Raw genomic sequence first — 19,494 nt, 5'->3', positions numbered from 1 at the left:
GACTTTTAGCCTGAGCTGCAATACAAAGGTTTTGATCACACCATATTTGTGTGTTACAATGGCCCAGTCAAAGTCCAATCTTTTTGCAGTACAGCTATAATTGCAGCAAAAGGTTGTTCTACAATTGCCTATGAGGGGCTGCATTAATCTCAAAACCATTCATTCTTTCTTTCCACTTTATGGTAATACACTACTTTATTATGATTGACAACATAAAATTCACTGATGTTTATGGTTGAAACCAACTAAAATGTGGAAAAGTTCAAGGGCTAAAAAGGGAAAAACACTAAAATGAGCAGGGGAACAAAATGAGATGTGAATCTGTATCCACTCTCCATCCTGCTGTAGTATTCAAGAGCTTTTCTGTGCAAGTCGGCATCGTTTCCTCATAAAATCAATTTAGCTCAACACCTGATATGCGTCCATAGGTCCAACAAAGTACAATGTACTGCACACAAATAGCCTGCTTACTCGTGGATGCAGAGCAAGGAGACAAAGGTCAGTTATGCTTCTTGCAAAGGATAAATGAGATACAATCTTGATTGTTAAACAACAATCCCCAACACACAAAGCAGATCATAGTTTCTTTGTCCAATCAATAAGAGAGAAGTGAGAGTTATTTAATGCTGTAATGAGCCTAATATATATTTTGACAGTCAAATTAGTGTATTAAGCATCTTCAAAAAACAAAGGAGCATGAAATTTTGCAACTGGCAAAAACATCAATCAAAATGTATAATTTCATTGTTCCTTCATTGTAAATGCTGTGGTTGGAAAAGCGTTTAAACATGCTGTTTTGTTGCAACCCTTGCTGATAAAATCTGACCTTTAACCTCAGGTTGTGCTAGTTTATGCTAGTTTTCAAGCTACCTTTTTGTCTAAAAGGCATGTGGAAAATTGGATTTCTTCCTGGATGAACATGCATAGGGTTTGTTCAGGAATGGATTGGTGACTGTGAACCACTTGTACTATTATTTCCACTATTTAGATGAAACTTTTTGTGTTAGAATAATTGCTTTTATCTCCATCTCTGCTAAATTCCCTACAATTTAGGGAATTCTTGATCCTCTTTTTATAATGGGATAAGAGTATTTGTATGGCATTAAGAGAAATATTCAATCCCATTGGCAGCTGATCTCAAACTGTCAGAAAAAAGGATTTGTTCATGCAGTTTTAATCTGCAGTTTTCCTTTTTAGATCTGGGTTTGACTGTGAGAACTCTCCCTTCAGGGGAGTTTGTCAACATGATTATCTTTAATCTGAAAAAAGATGATCCTATTCCACCTGGAAAGTTTTGGACACATCTGTTGGTTTTCTGCCTTCAAGCTGCAACCTTCACTATGCACCATGCCCACCCAAAACCCAGATATAGTGGATTAAGTAGCTAAAATACATTTAAAATATGTGAAACATACATTTATAACTTAGACCATTTCACACCAACATGTTTAGTTATGTGTTAACAGTATATATTTTACTCAGCAAAGAGCATTCACTTGCTTGTCTGATCAGCTGTTAGATTTTCCAAAATAGATTTTCACAGATGATTGTCTTTTCATCATCTACACAAAATTAATAAAAATCACCAAAATATTAACAGGGCCGTAAAAAATGTCTACCGTACATCTTGTGTATTTCTTCTGGTTCTTTTTAGCTGTTATAATCATCAATTGAAAATATCTGTTATTGAACTCTTTGTGTTAGAGTATTTTTTGAGATCTTCTGGGACTATTTCATGATGTCAGAAAGATTCAGTGGTTTTTTAATCGTACAGGTCAGGAAGTGACCAGGCCTGGAAGTGGATAATAAAATTAAACCAATTTGTCAAAAAAAAAAGTGGTTGTTTGCAGATAATTTATAATTTAAGAGGCGAGAATTACTTTTTGACATAGGACCAGGTTGGTTTATATTGTTTTTTTTCCCACATTAATAAAACTGAATTCTCTTTTTCTTTGGGTTATCTTTGTCTGATATTACAATTAGTTTGATGATCTGGATCATTTAAGTGTAATAAAAATGTCAAACTAGAAGAAATCTGTAAGGTTTTCAGTACCAACAACCAGCCCATGGTGGTTCCCGACCTCTCTGCTCCATTTGCCGCTGACGTCAACAACCTCGCTTTTAAGCATCATCAGCAGCATGGCTTCCATTTGTGGAGCGGCAGGAGGGAGCAGGGAGGACACAGGGGCACTCAGTCCCACCACACCCATCCTACAACACACACACACACACACACGCACGCACACAAAATCCCATCTGCGATTCTAAAGACTATGCTCTCTAACTGTCACTCCTAGTTACAGACCTATCATGCAGAAATGCTGACTTATTCATGGCTTTCATGCAAACCTGGATGCAGGGAGGAAACTGAAGCTGGTTGGGGTGGAGCTGCACTGGCTGCCGTGTGTGTGTGTGTGTGTGTGTGTGGTTTCTCATACAGTGCTTTATTCCTGTTACTTTAGTCAGCTGTACCATTACAGGTCAGACGGACCAACACACACTGTAACACACACTCGCCGATTCTGTATATACAGTAAATGCTGACACAGATGCCTCAGGCTTACAGTCAGAGCCAATTTCTAATGATGCTTTTAATACTTTAGGCAACTACTCACAGCAGATTGATGACAAGACGAGAATTGTGTTTAGTAAGTAAAGAAGTAAATATATACACTGGAAGCCAGATGTCTACATACACTGAATAAAAAGACACATACACATTTTTTCCTCACTGTTTTACGTTAAATCAGATCACACATCTTTTGTTTTAGTTTAGCTAGAATTTTAAAAATTATTTATATTTGCTAAAACTCGTAAGAGTGTTCTGGCATTTGGCAAATAGAAATAATCGTTCTGTAATTCTAACTGACCTAAAATGAAGTTTGGTCCAATTTGACTTCAGACATTGAGAAACAAATTTGTATGTGTCTTTATATTCGGTGTATGTAGATATCTGGTTTCAAATGTACACAGTAACTTATAGTGCATAAAAAGATTTGACTATCTTTCTAAGATAGTCAAATGAAGCAGGACTGTAAGTGAGCCAACATGTAAAAGTCAGAGCAGCAGAAACTTTATACCTGCTGGTTAAATGTTATTAATGATCTTCAAACATCCTAAAAAATGGCAAACTGCTAAAAGCTTTCGCACTTCAAATATCCCCGACGACTTGTCACTTACAGCTGTTAACGTAAAGAGGTGAAAACAGGTTTGAGATTCTGGTTTCTAAAGCTTCTGCATAAGAGCATATTTATTTATTTAACTTTTTTTTTTTTTTGCAAAGAGTTATCTCTGAATACAAATTAGTTTCCCCAAACTTTTTTGCGACACTTTCACATAAAGTAAACCCAAGATAGAAACAGTTAGAAACATATTTCCTCCAGACCAATTAAAATCGTGTGAGAGTGTTATCTGCCAGGTAGATGGTGTCAAAATGGCTCTGCTCTTCCTGTGAGTCTGACTGCATTTCCTGTAATCATGCAAAGAATGAACATGTGTGTTAACACGCATATGCACACATATGGGCAGGTGACAACGACATTCATTTAGACACCTAGGGAGAGTTCAGAAATCCGATGATTGTTATTCTGGTGCTCAAGGGCAACAAAATCACAGCTCATTACCAGAGCTGGCTTTGTGGTGTTTTCACCTTCCTGCTATCTGTCTTTTTGGAGGTGGAATCCTGGAGACACCTGTAGCAGGAACTGCCCCAAATGTGACTTAGAGTCCTTTGACTGGTGTTTACGTGTCTGTCAGTGTGTCTCGAGGAGAATCACAAACAGAAGACGTCAGGAATCAACTAGAACACATATGTCAGAGTCAAGGCCCGCGGGCCACATCCGGCCCGCGAGAAGATTTTCTACGGCCCCTGGGATGATCTTGATTTATTCTGGTGCTCAAGGGCAGCAAAATCACAGCTCTGAAAAATGGCTGTTCGATTCCTTCACCTTCCTGCTATCCTGTCTTTTTGGATCCTCTGGAATCCTGGAACACCTGTCCGCAGGAAATGCCCCAAATGGTCCGCTGCACTAGACCAAATGCGTCATTTAAGAATCTGAACGTTCGATCAGTCAGTGTGTCTCGTAGGAGAAGCACAAACAGAAGGCGTCCATTTGACTTTGACACCCCTGAACTAGAATGATGAAAATCTGAGGAAGCTGTAGGAATATTTTTAAAGTGTCAGGTTGCAATGAGAGAGGAGTACCCAATTTGGCCCTTTGACACCCTAAATCACATGTGTCAAACTCAAGGCCTGGGGACCAAATATGGCCCGCCATAGTTTTTTACATGGCCCTAAATATTACCTTATCAATCAAATCAAAGCAGTTTTTATCTTTTTACTTCCAAATTACATCAATCAGTCCCTCCACTTTCCTGAAAATTATTGAGGAAATTCCCATAAAATCAACAAATCCCTGCACTTTTTTGCGCTAATGCAAAATTGTAAGTTTATTGTAGATTTTTGGGCAAATGGTGACATAGTGGATCCAAGTGACTTTTTACTCCCATTTGCAGGTGGATGTGTTTCTTATTCTATGAAACAGCTGCCTCAGCCTAAAATGATGTCCAGATGTGATCCATAATAAAGAGTAATGAAAAGTTGCATTTCCCATTACACATAAGTGAAAATATTTCTAAATTAGTATCACAAACACTTTGATTTTTTTTTGGTGAAAATCCCCAAAACAATCACAAAATCCTGGAGGGGCTGAAAAAATGTTCAATATTATTTAATTTTAAAAATATATTCATATTTTAAAAGTTTGTTAGCAGGTTTTAGCAATAGGTTCTGCCACAACCGGCCCTTTAAGAACAGTCATGATCTTGATTTGGCCCAAAATGAAACTGGATGTGACACCCCTCTTACACTCTAACACCTCTGCTGTCTCAAGAACACAAAAACATAATAAATAATAATAATAGAAAGACTACATACAGTGTCTGCCTTCAGGTAAAAGATGCAAGGGAATATAAGAAAGAACGACAGGTTTAAATAATTGTTATTTTATTCAAAGGCAGTTTTAGGACATGTTATCCATTTTAAATGAGTATGTTCTTATATTTTAATGGTTCATATGTTGTCAGAATGATTGACTTCCAATTTCTTTATATTGCAGATAGATTGCTATTCTTTTACGTTTTAATAAATGCATCTCATTTTTTCCACTGGAAAAGATTCTACAGTAGTTGTGGAAATGAAAAAGTAATGTATCTTTTCTAAGCAAAATTTCTATTAGTTTTCATTTGGAGTATTTAACTAATACTCCAAATCTCTACTTTGTCTCAGTACAAAAGACCACAGATGGATTGCAGTCCATTTAAATTCATCACTGGAAATCCTGTGCTGCTATTTTCCTTTCACAAAGAAGAAGCTGCCTCCTGAAAATCTATAAAATTACGTCTACACGTCCAGTATTTTTCTACTTATCTTGTACAGAACTTCAAAATTTAGCATGCAAAATGTGAAGTCTTGGAAAGAGCGCTGGAGGTTTTTGAAATCTTTTTCAGTTCTTGGGTTGAATGTGGCAGGATCTCCATTAATGAGAGGATTATTAATTGTGTGTTCTCCACTTTCAAAACTCTTTGAAAGTGTAAAAAGTCAAACTTTACATTGTTTGACATGGGCAGCTCCTTGCAGATTGATGGGAAGCCACATCTGGATTCTTGTGGTTGCTGGTGATGTCTCTCCATCTTGGCATTGTGTCAACACTCAACTGTTTGCCCCAGAGCACCAAACTGCCAAGAAGTCATGCTTGGCAGCTTGGTGCCAAGCTGTAAACTGTGACAACATTAAGGTGTTGTCACACTTTACAGTTATGTGTATTTGTTTAGCACAATCTGACTGCTACTCCTCCTAATTCCTTTAGGAAACAGGAAGGGTGTACTGAGTATTTTTTATACACACCTTCTGTGATTTGGCTTCATTTATGGGTATCAAAAATGTCTGTGGGAAATCTGCTTACAAGACGTATTTTAACAACTGGAGAACCTGGAATTCACATAAATCCGTCTATTGTCTGTACTCAGCTTTCCATGGAGTGAATTATACTCTGAAAATGTTGTCAGCATATCACAGTGCAACAACTAGGAACACATAAACTCAGGCTTAAGGACAAGTCCAGTTAGCTTTGTCTCATCGATGTTTCAATGTATCCAGAGGGAGTCCATATGTGTCCTGGAAGAATGCACAAACCCCATTCAGAAAGACCTGAAAATGTAAATCATAGAACTGAAGTTGTACCTTCCACTTACTGTTACTGAATTTTTCTGTTCTGAAATTAGTGTAACTGTGGAATTTGTTTTTTAATCAAAGATTTGACATAACTTGTGAATGTATTAAGGAAATAAATCTGAAATTTACCAATGTGGACAAATGTGGAAAAAAGGTGGCACTCCAGATGTAAAAATGAATCAAGTTTAACTCCCCAATGATACAGAAAATTATTTCCCATTTATTTTAATCAAGTAAGGTTTTTCTGTAATACCCGGTGCAGTGACTGTCAGGTATCATTTCCCTTGAAATGCTATTATTTACCTCAGATAATGCTATTTAAACGCAAGGTGAAACCATTTTATTTTCAAGGTTCAATGTTATTTTAATAATTTTTAAAACACCTCTGTTACAAACAGAATTCATGCTTTTAAAGTGAAAAAAAAAAACAACCCCAGCAACAACAGCAAAATAATTTTCCTCTATTAGGCCTAAGTGCTAAATTACAGCTCTTACACCTGTGAGAGACCAATGATCAAAATGTTTCAGTGTTTCTATTTCAGTGCGCTTCATTTCCTATGCTGCAGTTTTTACTTATTTTCATTGGCAGAGACGTTTAGCTCAATAACTGACCTGCAAAAATGACAATGAGAGCTACAGGCAGCGTAGACTATGGTCCTTTCCAGCTATGATCCGTGGGTTAGATGTTAGCTGGAAGTGTTAGCACTTGTTAGCCACAATAAAGGTAGTTTTAACAAATGATGTGACTACAGAGACCACAACAGGGGTGTGTGTGGGGGGGTGTCAGATATATCCCGGACGTTTGATCACTCTATACAAAGCCATGTGCACGCACATCAGAAAGCCCCTCTATGAATCACAGATGCACCTCAATGTTTGTGTATGCAAATGGTCATGCATTAATGGTCAATGAATGACCATTGATGAATGCTAAGGCTTATTGAAATGAGTCAGCAGATCAATGTCATGTCATAGTCAACCATGGCAGCCATATAGAAAAGAGTAAAGCATAAAGCATAAAACAATGTGCTGGCGGATGAGGTGGAGTCAAAACCCCCCCATTATTTTTGGTAGTAACAGTAGCAGCATGACAAATAAAAGGAACAAAACACCACCACCATTTTAGAAGCATAAGTCAAGTTTTGGTTTTTTAATAGATCATAACTTTTGGTTGGAAACTGAAATGTTCATAAAAAAAGACCTCTGCTCTGTGGACCCTGGTTCTGTCATTGCCAATGAGCGTCACAAAGCTCTAGGATTAGTTACCTCTCCATGGATGATTCTTTGGTGTTTTTCTGCTAACTCTATGAATATCCAAATAGTTTGTGTTGGATCTTCTGACTTCTGGTGTCCTGAATCGGGCCTGTCCTAGACTTTCTTTCACCGTTACCTGTTGTTACATCTTTCCCCTCACCTGGCGCGTTCTCTCAGGAGAAGGATGAGGAACAGAAGCCTGGTTACCCAAGTGGACAATGTGCTAACAGCAAGGCTGCTAACAGAAGAAGGGTGCCTCACTTAAAAGCACCAAAGGAGGCAAGATGCAAGGCCTTGTAGTCTGGTGAGCTGCAAGGCCAGGGAGGTCAAGAGGAAGAGATTCTCACCAGAGTCCCAGTCTCTGTGTTTTATTCAACAAATAAACTGCATTAAGTTGTTCAAGAATATTATTCTCCTGACAAAAAATAGCTTATCTGTTGTAACACAGAGGCTTCAGGGTTTAAAGTGAATAGATCTTTATGAGATTCAGACACTTTCAGGATGTTCTACGGTTATTTACTCATACTTGGTATTAGTTGATTTAAATCTGCAGTAGTGTGACTGCTGAGTGTCCCAGTCTTTGGTCTGACGCTTGCTCCATTTCATCCTCCTCTCCTCTGTGCACCGAGCCCAAATGCTTCTGGGAAAACTTCGGCAGGATAAGTGAAATAAGCTTTGACACAGAGCATATTTCCAGAGCCCAAACTAACTGGTGTGCATCTTGACATTATTGAGCTCAAATTATACCCTGCCTGCCTCCCACACTTTGCAACACTTCCGCTTCAAAGTGTGTGCGAGAGAGAGCTAAATTGGAGGATTTAAAGGCACACTGTGTAAAACACAATCCATCTGTGTGTTTATTTGATTTTGTTTGATTCGGGCAGAATTTGCACAATTACTGATGTTTGCTTATGCATAGGCATTATTCCTCCACCAGTGTAGCCCACACTCATTCACATGTTATACAGAGCATTTAATGAGCTCAGACAAAACCACTGGAAATCCTGCTACTATCACTTAGAAAGGAACTAAAGCTGGTTTTGAAAAACACAAAACTGGTTGATGAAAACAGATGGATTGATAGTTTTGTAGCAACATCTTGATGTAAATGTTTCCTGTGGTTTCCCTTTCCTCATAGCTGAACTGAACTTGGTTAAATAGTTGATAACGTAGAGGAGAGGAACATCATCCCTTCATCACTACAGTTTAAGCTTTTCTGAGCGTGAAAACCCTAGTTTTCCTCCAGCTACAAAAAAATCCCCCATCAGAAACATAAATCAGTTCAATTAAATTAAACACTCTTTTAATCACAAGCGAAAATGTTTTTGCGACTCAAGCACGTTCCTTTAGTCAGACTCATAATAAAAGGAAAAAGAGGCATAATAAAACAGATTAATGGGATTTCTTCAGTTTTTCCTTTTTTGTCACACTTAATGTTTTAAATCATCAAACTTAGAAAAGTTGTGTGTTGATAGTTTGGTTTTCTCTTTTAAACTAAAAAGCCTCCATAAATACCATGTACCGTGTTGCCGTGGCTATTATACCGTAAGATCCTCACAGATGCAGATGTCTAGTTCTTATAATTTCTTCACATGACCTCTCTGTGAAAAACTCAGTAGGTCCTGGTGCAGCTTTCAGTCTTTGAAAGGAAATATGCTTGATCAACTTTTACATGTGTATATTTCTGCATAGTCTTCAGGTTGTGGTCTACCTTGTATTCCCAGAACCAGATTTGTTTTTATGCTCCACAAATCTGGAACAAACCTACAGAAAACTGCAAAACAGCCTAAACACTGACTTCTTTTAAATCAAGGCTAAAATCCAGATGATCAGAGTTACCTTTGATCATTAACAGCAAGAACATTGATCAATATATTTGATGCATATCTGATTGACAATGGCAGTAGACAAAATTTAATATGCATTGCTTGGTTACTGTTTCATGTTTTTATGGTTTAAAGCACTTTGAACCACCTTGCTGCTGAAATGTGCTTTGCAAATAAACCTGACTTGACATGATTGTTTTTACAGCTGTGGTTTAGTGATTTTATATGTGAAAAGGTGTTAATGTATCCTGGGAAGGGTAGCAAAGTCAGAAAGTTACTTGAGCAAATAAATGTTGGAGCACAGATTGGGGTTATGGTTTCCCTTAGAGTGAGTGCACTTCCGATTTTTATGCCATCTCACATGAAATATTTTGGAAAATAACCAACGTCTGAGTGAATGGAAACATTATAGTAATGTTTTCCCGGATTGCGCTCTCTTATGAAAGTTCACTGGGATGGAGGTAAATGAGGCATTGTGTCTTTGGCGGCAGTACTGTACTTTACTGTTACAGTAACAAGAAAACAATTTTGCTTGACAGCTCTCTTCTCGGGAAAACAATTAGGTCCAAACACACACACACACACACACACACACACACCCACATACACACACACACACACGCAAACACGCACACACACACACATACACACCCATGCGCTCACCCATTTGTTGTTTCACAGGTGGCTTGTTGTTCTAATGATAAGCCATCACCCCCATTAACTTCGTCCCCTTGGAGCTCATATAGTGTGGTCTAGACGTTCACACAGGTGTGTGCTTGCTGTTGTGCAGCCTGCTGTACGTCTGACAGCATCTGCAAGCAGTTTGTGTTTGTGCTTCGTGGCAGGCTTGCAATTTTCAATCGGGCAAATTGATGTTTACTTTGGCCTGGTTAAGCCAAGGACTGTTTGTAAGAGTAGCCAGCATGGAGCATGCATCACTGCCATCTGATTGTAAACGGTGGACAGATTTTGATATGGGTGCCATGACTTGGGGCTGTGCAGCAACATTTATTACAATATTGACCAGTAACCTAATTTAAGTCTAGTAACACCAAAAAACATAATACATTATAAGGTTTCTTAAGGTAAAAACTAATTTTACAAGTCATTTGTATATCAGATTTTGTATGGGTTGCCTCTGTCAGAAAGGAAGATGATGATGTTTTCATGTTCAACTAGTTGTACTAATTAACCCATATTTATTCCACTCACTTGGATATTTAAATCCATAAGTTCACCCATTAATTCATCCAGAATGCAACACAAGACAGTTAACCATGTACACACTCATATCTGAGGGAAAATAACCTAACAGTTCTGCTTTGGGACTGTCAGAGGAAGCCAGAGTACCTATAGAGAACCCAGCCATGCACAGGGAGAACATCCAAACTCCATCCTGAAATATCAGAGATTCAAACAACAGAGATTCTTGCTTTTTAATTTTGTGTATAGATAAATATTATTTTCAGTATTTTCAAGTAATCACCACAATGTCCATTTGGTTGCTAAATCCCTTTGTGGAATGTGAAAGAATTCAGGAAAAGAACAGAGACTGGATGTGTTACTCAGTTACCAGCAAAATAATGTAATTTTTGGGTTATTATTCATTTTATTATACTTAGAAGAGGCAGGATTACTATGTTGTTGGCTGTGTATTTTTCCCCAGAGTATTTTAAAAAAAATAGTTATTTGTCAGCCAGATGCTTATCTGCATCTCAGTAAATGGGATTTGGCGCCCCCCTCTGGCGTGGACAGCATATGCAGTGTTTGAAAGTGAACCAGTCCTGAGGCGTTCCCAAAGCTATACGCACCCATGAAAAGTTCATTTATTTTAGTAACTCATTTCACTAAATGAGACAAATTAAATACATTAATTACAAACTGGCTGATATTTTCAAGCCTTTATTTTTGTTAATTATATATGATGATTCTTTTTTGTCCACAGCTAACAAAAACAAGTTAAAGCTTACGACTACAGACCAATAATAATTATAATAATAAAAAAATATCACATAAATGAGAGCTTAATAAAATTTATTTTTGGTACCTGCTTAAAGATTATTTCCAAAAAGGTACTTTTAATCTCACAAGAAAGCCTCATCCGAACTGATATTCTAATTTATTGAATATATATATATATATGTTTATATTCAATAAACTGGAATACATAGGTGAAAGAAAAAAATCTTTATTGATTTGATGTAAGATGCTAATCTTAAACAATCTTGTTTCTATTGACTGTAAACGGAAGATTCTCTTATTTAACATAAATAAAGACTAACAAACACCAATTTAAGTGTAAATAATATATGTAATGTGTTTCACTGAAATAGTGAAATATTCAATAGTAAAACATTTTTAGACTGTGACTGTGAACTCCGCAGTCTTGAGAGTTTGTGTGATGACACGAACTTTAAGTTGACTCCTGTCTAACCGGGAAGCACGTGCTTTAGTGCGTGCGCTCATTAGCGCGTGCCAGCCCCAGACCAGGAGGGTCCATCAGGGAAGAAGAGTTCTGGTCCAGAACGCATCCGTAGCAAGTAATAAGACGGAGGATCTAAACCTGCGACGAAACAAGAAGATTCTCAATAACCTCGTAATATTTCGCTGTTTTCTGTCGCCATCAAGATTTTTTCCCCTCTCCCCGGCGCGCATTTTTCCTGAAAGGCTGCTGCGTAAAAATAGAAGTACAGTTGTCCATAACTGGCCCCCATTGACACAATAGCTCCCATTCCTCAGACGTGGCTCCTCCCTGTATGTGTGAGAGCGCGTGTGTGCGTGTATGTGTGTGCGTGTGCAGCGGGTGGGTGACAGCTGGGCTCGCTGCGCTCCGCTCCAGTCTAAGCTTCTCCAAATAGGATGACCGTCGGCTTTTGTGGAAGAGGACTGCGTACGTCTCCGTAGCTCGTTCTGGGACACCCTGTCGGTTCGGTCCGTCCGGTCTCACCTGAGGAGAACCTAAGAACTAGAACAACGTTGATCTCTTTAGTGTGGATTTCTGATGGATATTCCGATTTGAAGAGGTGCGATTTGAGCGCGGCATGTAACAAAAAGAAGTGCAAGAAAAAAGTAGCGCTCGTATTGTTATTCTGAAGCAAGCTACCCCATCTGAACTGCTTGAAAAGACAGATCTAATGGATTATTAAAATAAAAACCAGAGCTGGCATACTCATTCATGAGCTGAAGGTAAGATTTTTCTTTATTTATGTCAAACTTTATGCGCTAAAAGCTGCCTCCTCCTGTCTGTTTCCACCAGTCTGTACAGCCGGGAGACAAGTGCACAAGCTCCACTGGACTTACTCTATTAACCCAATGCGTAAAACAACTTATTTCAAAACAACGCGAGCACAAATCTGTATTGTTTTTGAATTTATGTAAGGATTATTACAGCTTTTACAAGATAATTTAAAAGAGGAGACTTTCGTGCGTAACCCCTTATCGTGGTTTTTATTCATATGAAATAAAGGAGGTCTGAAGTCTCTAAGGTTCTGTTTAGGATCTCATAGAAGCAAAACAGAAGAAAAGCGATGTGTGAAGCATCAGTAGGTACATGAAGGGACAACTTTTGTGACCTCACAGACAGTTTTCCTATTTGTAAGAAATTAATTTTAATTTTAAATCAACTTTTTTTCCCCTGGAAACGTTAGGAACTTACAGCTAAAATTTTGTAAGTTTAATTGGCTATATGCTCAGTTTAAAAGATGCTTAATAGCACATTTATTTTCACATAACTGAAATTAGATTTAATTAAAATTGTTATCAGTGGGAATTCTAATGATGCAACTAATGTTGACAGTTTTTTCATTCAAAGTGATATCGATAATCATTGATTTTCCATTCAGATCAGGATGTTGGCTTACAGTTTAACATGCATACACACATGGTCCAACACACGCACGCACACACACAGGTTTGGGTGTGTTCAAGGATTTCTAGCTACCAGGCGGTGGAGTGGTCACAATTACCCTTGTTCAAAAGGATCAATCATATGTTTGCAATTCTAACCCGGAGCCAAATGTGTTTGCCATTAAACGAAGTGCTTCAGTAGCACATTAGAATAAAACCAGGACCAAAACAGTGTTATAGCTTCAAACTGATTTTTATTTTAACAAGCATGACTGCCAACACCCTGTTACTCCATTGTTGCCCCTTCTCCTCTCTTCTTCTCTCCTCTCCCGTCCTCCACTCTCCTTGTCCAGTGTTAAAGATTCCCCCCTGAGACACTGGGAAAAGCTGGGAGAGCTGGGGGGAAGGCTTGAAAACTCCAAATGTAGGTTACAGATTGTGAAGTTTGCAAAAGATGTGTGTGTGGGAGCTGGAGAATGAAACAAACACAGCCGAAAATGCCTCCCGTCAGCTGATTTTCAGCAGCAGCACATGGTGTTTTAGAAATGTAATTCTGGTATCAGCTCAGAAAAAAAATATTTTCTTCCCAGAGAAACTGAAAGAAAAACATTTTACTCATTTACTCAGTTTTTTCTCTCTGCACAGAATAAGTATTTGGCTTATCTTGTAAAATGAGAGATAATGTGCATTTGCAGCCTGTGGGCCAACTTTGCTTATAAACTGGATTTCAGTCCCACTGCTGAACTTGAACGGAATTGAACTTAATCTGGATATATTGATTGGTTTGGATGTATTTTTTCCCTTTATAACTGAATTAGATTGGTTTGGCTTGTAAAGTGCCATAAGAACACTCTGGATTGAACTGACTCTGACCTGGCAATAGATATGTCTGCCTTAGCTAGGAAAATGCAACTAGGTCAGATTATCTCATTTGTACCTGGGATTCTTGCTTCACAGTAGATTTTTTTAACATGTTCAAAAATCTGAGCCAAGGTAAAAGAAATGATAACAAAATCGAATAAAAGAGCCATATGTCAACTCGTTTGATTTTTGAATTCTCGAAATAGAAAAATTATTAGATGCAATGAGAAATTAAGGCACCTGGAAATGTCTTATTTTCTACTTGATCGGTCCTGAATGGTGGCAGCCGGGTTGGAAAGTCCGAAATGTGATACTTACAGGTCATATAGACAAAAGCAATCGTCAGTGCTGAAGTTGTTATAGAGTGAAGATGTGTTTTCAGGATCATTATTCAGAGGAAGCAGAAAAACTGTAAGAAGCCATTTAATATGAAGTTGTGTTTGTTATGGGGACTTCTACAAAGAAGGGCTAGACGTCAGCTTATCTTGGTTCAGTTTTTCTCTACTTTTGTACCTTGGACATTTTCTCTAATTGGAAAAAAAACCCCTGGGCAAACCGTGCATGGGACAGACTCGAAAATGCTCAATATCTGCCCACAGACTGCACTGTTCCTCCTACAACATCCGCCTGAAGGCAGTCAGATGCTCTGGATCCAGTTTTTCTTATGATCTTCCACAGTCTGGAAATCCCAAACAGTTCCTTTCATTATGGCAGCTCACCACCACAAACCCAGAAGGCTAATCCCGCCTTTAACACTTTTTATATAAACACTCTGTCATGCAGAGGTGCTGATACATGAATTACAGCATGATTACCTTTTGTGACAATGGCCCGCCTGTTGTCCTCGCGGAGAAGCAGAACACAGCAGAGCGACCCGGGCTGATGCTTGTATTTGGAGCAATGCTCCGTGGAGCGTTTGATCCGCCGATCCCCTAACAATAGCAGTGGGGACGGCTTTGTGTGTGACTGATGTGAATTTGTCACAGTGTGTGTGTGTGTGTGTGAGTGTTAGAGAGAGAGAGAGAGGCAGAGGGAGTTCGTCTCTACCTTTGCCAGTTAAGGACACATGCGGATACTGAATACGGAGGTTCTGAATAATTGATAAATGGCTTTGCTCCTGTTCAAATGAATTGGCCGTCTATTATAAACACGAAGAGCAGCCAACTGCTGTTAACTACTGCTCCTTGTTCAGCCAGTGTCAATACCCAGCATTCAGCAGAGTGTGTATTTATGCATATTTTATAAAAGCCATGTTTTATTGATGTGCATCCTTGGTGTGTGGGCTCCTTTTTTTTATAACAATTAGAGTACAAGGAAACATTGGACCCATTTTCCTCCACTGGATGTGATTTATTGATGCTTAACCTATTTTCCAGCTTCCACATTTCTCTAAATTGCTGCCACTTAAATTACCCGCTTTAATGGCGAGTGACAAGCCCCCTCTACAGATGGGGAAATTTGGCACACTTTGATTTCAGAAATACAGGTCAGAGTAATAAAAAGCATGTTCATAGACTGGTCTTTTACAGGCGTGACATGGCTCATTTGCTAACTTTAGCTGTGTCCAAATTGACTTTATTCTGCTGTGATTCATAAGGCAAAAAGAGGACGATCTTCTAACCTGCATTACACAAGTTCCCTTCCAGATAAACATTTCTCTACTTAACCTCCTCTGCTCCATCTCTTTCATTTAGGTTTGCTATGATTTTCCCCAACCCTCTGAAGTCAAACTCATTATTTGATAAATGGCTTTCATTTTGCTAAGGAAAACATGCTGAGGATATTAGCAGAATGAAAAGAGGTAGTCTGGTGTGTATTTGGGTTTTCTTCAGAACTAGAGGTTCATTTACTCACATCCTCATGCTTTCAAGTTGAGCCAGAACAATTTTGATTTGCTTGTTTGTAGCTATTTGTGACTATAGATCAGCCATGAAATTTACATTTTTACTACTGGAAATGAACAACAGAGAACATCTGTGGGAGGCCCTTAGGTCTTTGCTGCAGGAACCATGAAAACTTCACCATACTTTGTGTGCAAAGAGCTGCTGATGCAGAATGTTTTTAGGGTCAGCCGCACCATTTGGTTCAATGGATCTACACTCAAAGCAAATAAGAAACTATAAACTTTAGATGATTTAATACTGTTTGTATGAATTGGACTTGGATCAAAGTGACAAAGTTGTGAGAAAACCTTATAGATATCGTTAATGATTTTTGAGCAGAGACTTTATAAACAGCTAACATTTTACTTGACAAAAGACCAAAATGGATTTCATCCTGTCTTAAACAGCTCTAATTTAAAAAATGTACCATCTATAATTTATTTATTTACGAACTATTAAACGGTCATTAGGTTTCTGTTATGTGTGTATTTCCAAAGAAATTGATGATTATTTACACAGGAAATGAGGGAAAAAGGTGTTGCGCTGCCTCAAATTACCCTAAAGTGTGGATTGAGAACATTTAACATGTTTCAATCAGAGTAGCTATTAAATTCACAATAATACTAATAAAAAATCTATAAAATAGTGCTTTTTTAACATGCATTATGTACTTTTTTTTATAAACCAGTCACTCTGACTGGAAACAGTGGATGGTTCATGCAGGAAGATTTTTGGTGGCACAATTTCCTCAATTTCCTGTATAAATAATATTCAGTGTGAAAATAATCAGCAAATTCAAATGTGAAGATGGCTTAAGGGTTCATAAAACAGCATCATCCTAAACTTCTATGATATTTTGTAGATTGGAAATATTTTAAGACGGTAAGTCTGCTTTGGTTCTGGCTCCTCCCAGATTAGCTGCATGCCAACCCATCTGGATTTACTCAAAATGAAGATCCTATGAGAATTATCCACTCAATTCAACATATTAACTACCGGTAGTTGTAATATTTTCACGAAAACTCACTTAAAACTAATCTTGAATTATCCTTAGTTTATCCTGTTAATGTGCACAGTGAGGTTTTGTTGGTAGGAAGGACAGAAGGTGGGGTAAGTGCAACTGGAAAGTGTCTGATTACCATCTTTGGTGAACAGTAGTGGTCTTATGAGGGATATGGCACCCTGCCCAGGGCGCCATGGCATGAGGGTTAGGAGTGGGGTTACATCGAGCACTTAAAACTATATACTTTATTTCTTATTCGGATGACTAGTTGATTGCAATAATTGGTGGCTTATTGCAATGAAGTTTGCACCTGGTTTCAGAGTTAAATTAAAGGGCCATTTTACTGTTTCTACTGGGAATCTGGCCTGTTTTCACACACCTGAACCACATGAGTTTCTAACTGTTACTGTAGAGCTCATAATGTAACAACAGACTGGTGTGCCTTCTGTAAGTTACTGTCCAGTTTGCTCTCTATCCACTCTACGGCTCATTGAGAATGTAATCACTGTCGTATCTCGGGCTTTGGAGTCTGGCTCCAGTTCGTTCTGCCCTTCACTCATAAACACAAACACAACCACCCGCATGGATGCCACGGTTTCCAAGTTTTATCATGTTGTTCTAACTGACTACTTTCTCACCACTTAGCCTTAGCCCTTCTGAGTCCATGAGTGACTGTTGAATTAACCATTCATGTGTTCAATGGCCTTCATATTCTCCACATTTGCATAATTGATTGAGCGTGTTTTTTTACTCTGCCAAAGGAAAAAAAAAAAACAGGCAACTGGGTGTCTGCTGTTGGCTGTGGGTCCTTGGCAGGGCTTTGTTGTTGGAAATTAAGTGAATTAGAAAGCGATCGCCAGCCCACCACCTCTTCTGATGTTGGGAAAGACAACTGAGAAGCCTGCATGTTGGATAGGACAACACAGCGAAATCAGATTATACCTCATGGATTTTTCCTATTTCAAACACTTAAGCATATCCAACAATAACGTGCTTTAATACCTTTGTCACAGATGATGGTTTTTTTTCATTTGCCATTATCCAAATGGAAATGAAAGCAAATGCATTTGTCGGGATAATCCGAAAGCAGCAGGCTTTTTTTTTTTCTTTTTTAAAATGGGAACGTCTGAAAATCTAGCCTTAAAAAGAGGCTAGCCATGTACAGCACAGATCAAATAATGTAAAACATGGTGTGCAGTGTTAAAATATGATGTCCTATTTTCTGTCCTGCTGTTGCTTTGCCTTTAAACACGAGGTGTGTGAGTCACAAGGACAACCAAGCTGTGAGCACGGACTCATTAGGGCCACATCCGCTGCCGCGGCTGCGGTCATGACTGTGGTTAGTTTGTTTGTCCGGAGCCAATAAGGAAAATTATATCATGCGGATCGGTCTCCTGATTTGGTTCTCCACCCCTAACACTACTGATAGCTTGTGTCCATGTTTAAGTCAGGCATCTGTGACAAACAGACGAAAGGTGGCTAACGATGGAGGCGGTGGAGGTGTGGATTTGGGTGTGCATGCTTGCTGTGAATGTTTGTGTGGCGTTGTTTGAGTGCATCTGTCCCTCCTCCCCAGGCCCAAGCGATTGGCACTGCATCTCTCATCTATTAATCATAGAGAGCGCTTGCTCTCTCACTCGGTTGCCATAGTTTCAGGACCTGAGACAGTATCGGGGTGCCTATAAAGAGGAAAAGTGAGGGAAAGAGAAGGAAAGGAAAGGAACAGAGAGGAAAGAGAATGAAGTGGAGAGACGTAAGTTTAGAGAAGAGCTAAATTGTGCAAAAAGTGTCGGAAAAGGGAGAAGAGTCTAAAGCGCAGCTGAGGAGGCGAAAAAGGGGGGATGTGACTGACAGAGCAATGGCAGGCTAACACACCGAGCAGGTCTTCACACTGTGGATGTGAGTGCTTCAAGAACCAAAATGGATTCCATTTTTATCTCGGCAGTAAATCCTCTATCTCCCCCTGCGAGTGCATCTCTTCAATTTCACTCACTCTCTCCCCCCTCTCACACACACAGGCATACACAAACTATTTCCATCTCTGTGCTCTCTGCATCCTAAAGACACCAGAAGAATATTTTCACAGTAGGCATCATCTTGTGAACAGCACGCTCGTGGGGCTGGTGCATCTTGGGTTGTCACAGTACATTGAACTGCTGTTATTTTATCTTACTTTACAATGGAAATTCTTTCCACTGAGCTGAGATGCAAGACGGGCCCGGGTCTCCACTTTTATGCTCGGTTGGATGCTTTGATGTTAAATCATGCTGAAGTGTGTTTATTATTGTGTTATTTGGTTGTGGATTATATGAATGAACCACTATGAAAATTTCCAAGGCAGAGATTACCTCTTTCTATCATGTTTTCACCACTGTTGTAATATTTCTTCTTCTTCCTTTTCTTATTAAGATGTGTTGTTCTTTCTCTACCTTCAGATTTTGTCTGTACAGATGAGATTAGGGTGAGAACCAGACATACCACTCATGAGATGGGATGATATGATACGTGGTACTGGATTCACACGGGAAAAAAAAACGAGATCTGAGCAATACCTTGTTTAAATAAGCATGTTTTATCTTTATGGAACAA

General features: G+C 38.8%; 1 protein-coding gene across 1 annotated transcript in view; it reads left to right on the top strand.

Moving 5' to 3' along the window:
* Positions 1-12,089: 12,089 nt before the first annotated feature.
* The window catches only part of sema6a (sema domain, transmembrane domain (TM), and cytoplasmic domain, (semaphorin) 6A), a 157,181-nt gene continuing 149,776 nt past the window's right edge, over positions 12,090-19,494 (top strand). Inside the window, exon 1 of the mRNA XM_044110280.1 lies at positions 12,090-12,498. The gene's annotated coding sequence lies outside the window, so the exon portion shown is untranslated. The remainder of the gene's footprint in view (positions 12,499-19,494) is intronic.

This window comes from Gambusia affinis, linkage group LG03 (assembly GCF_019740435.1).
Source record: "Gambusia affinis linkage group LG03, SWU_Gaff_1.0, whole genome shotgun sequence".
Taxonomy (NCBI): Eukaryota; Metazoa; Chordata; class Actinopteri; order Cyprinodontiformes; family Poeciliidae; genus Gambusia; species Gambusia affinis.
This window is presented reverse-complemented; position numbering and strand designations above follow the sequence as displayed.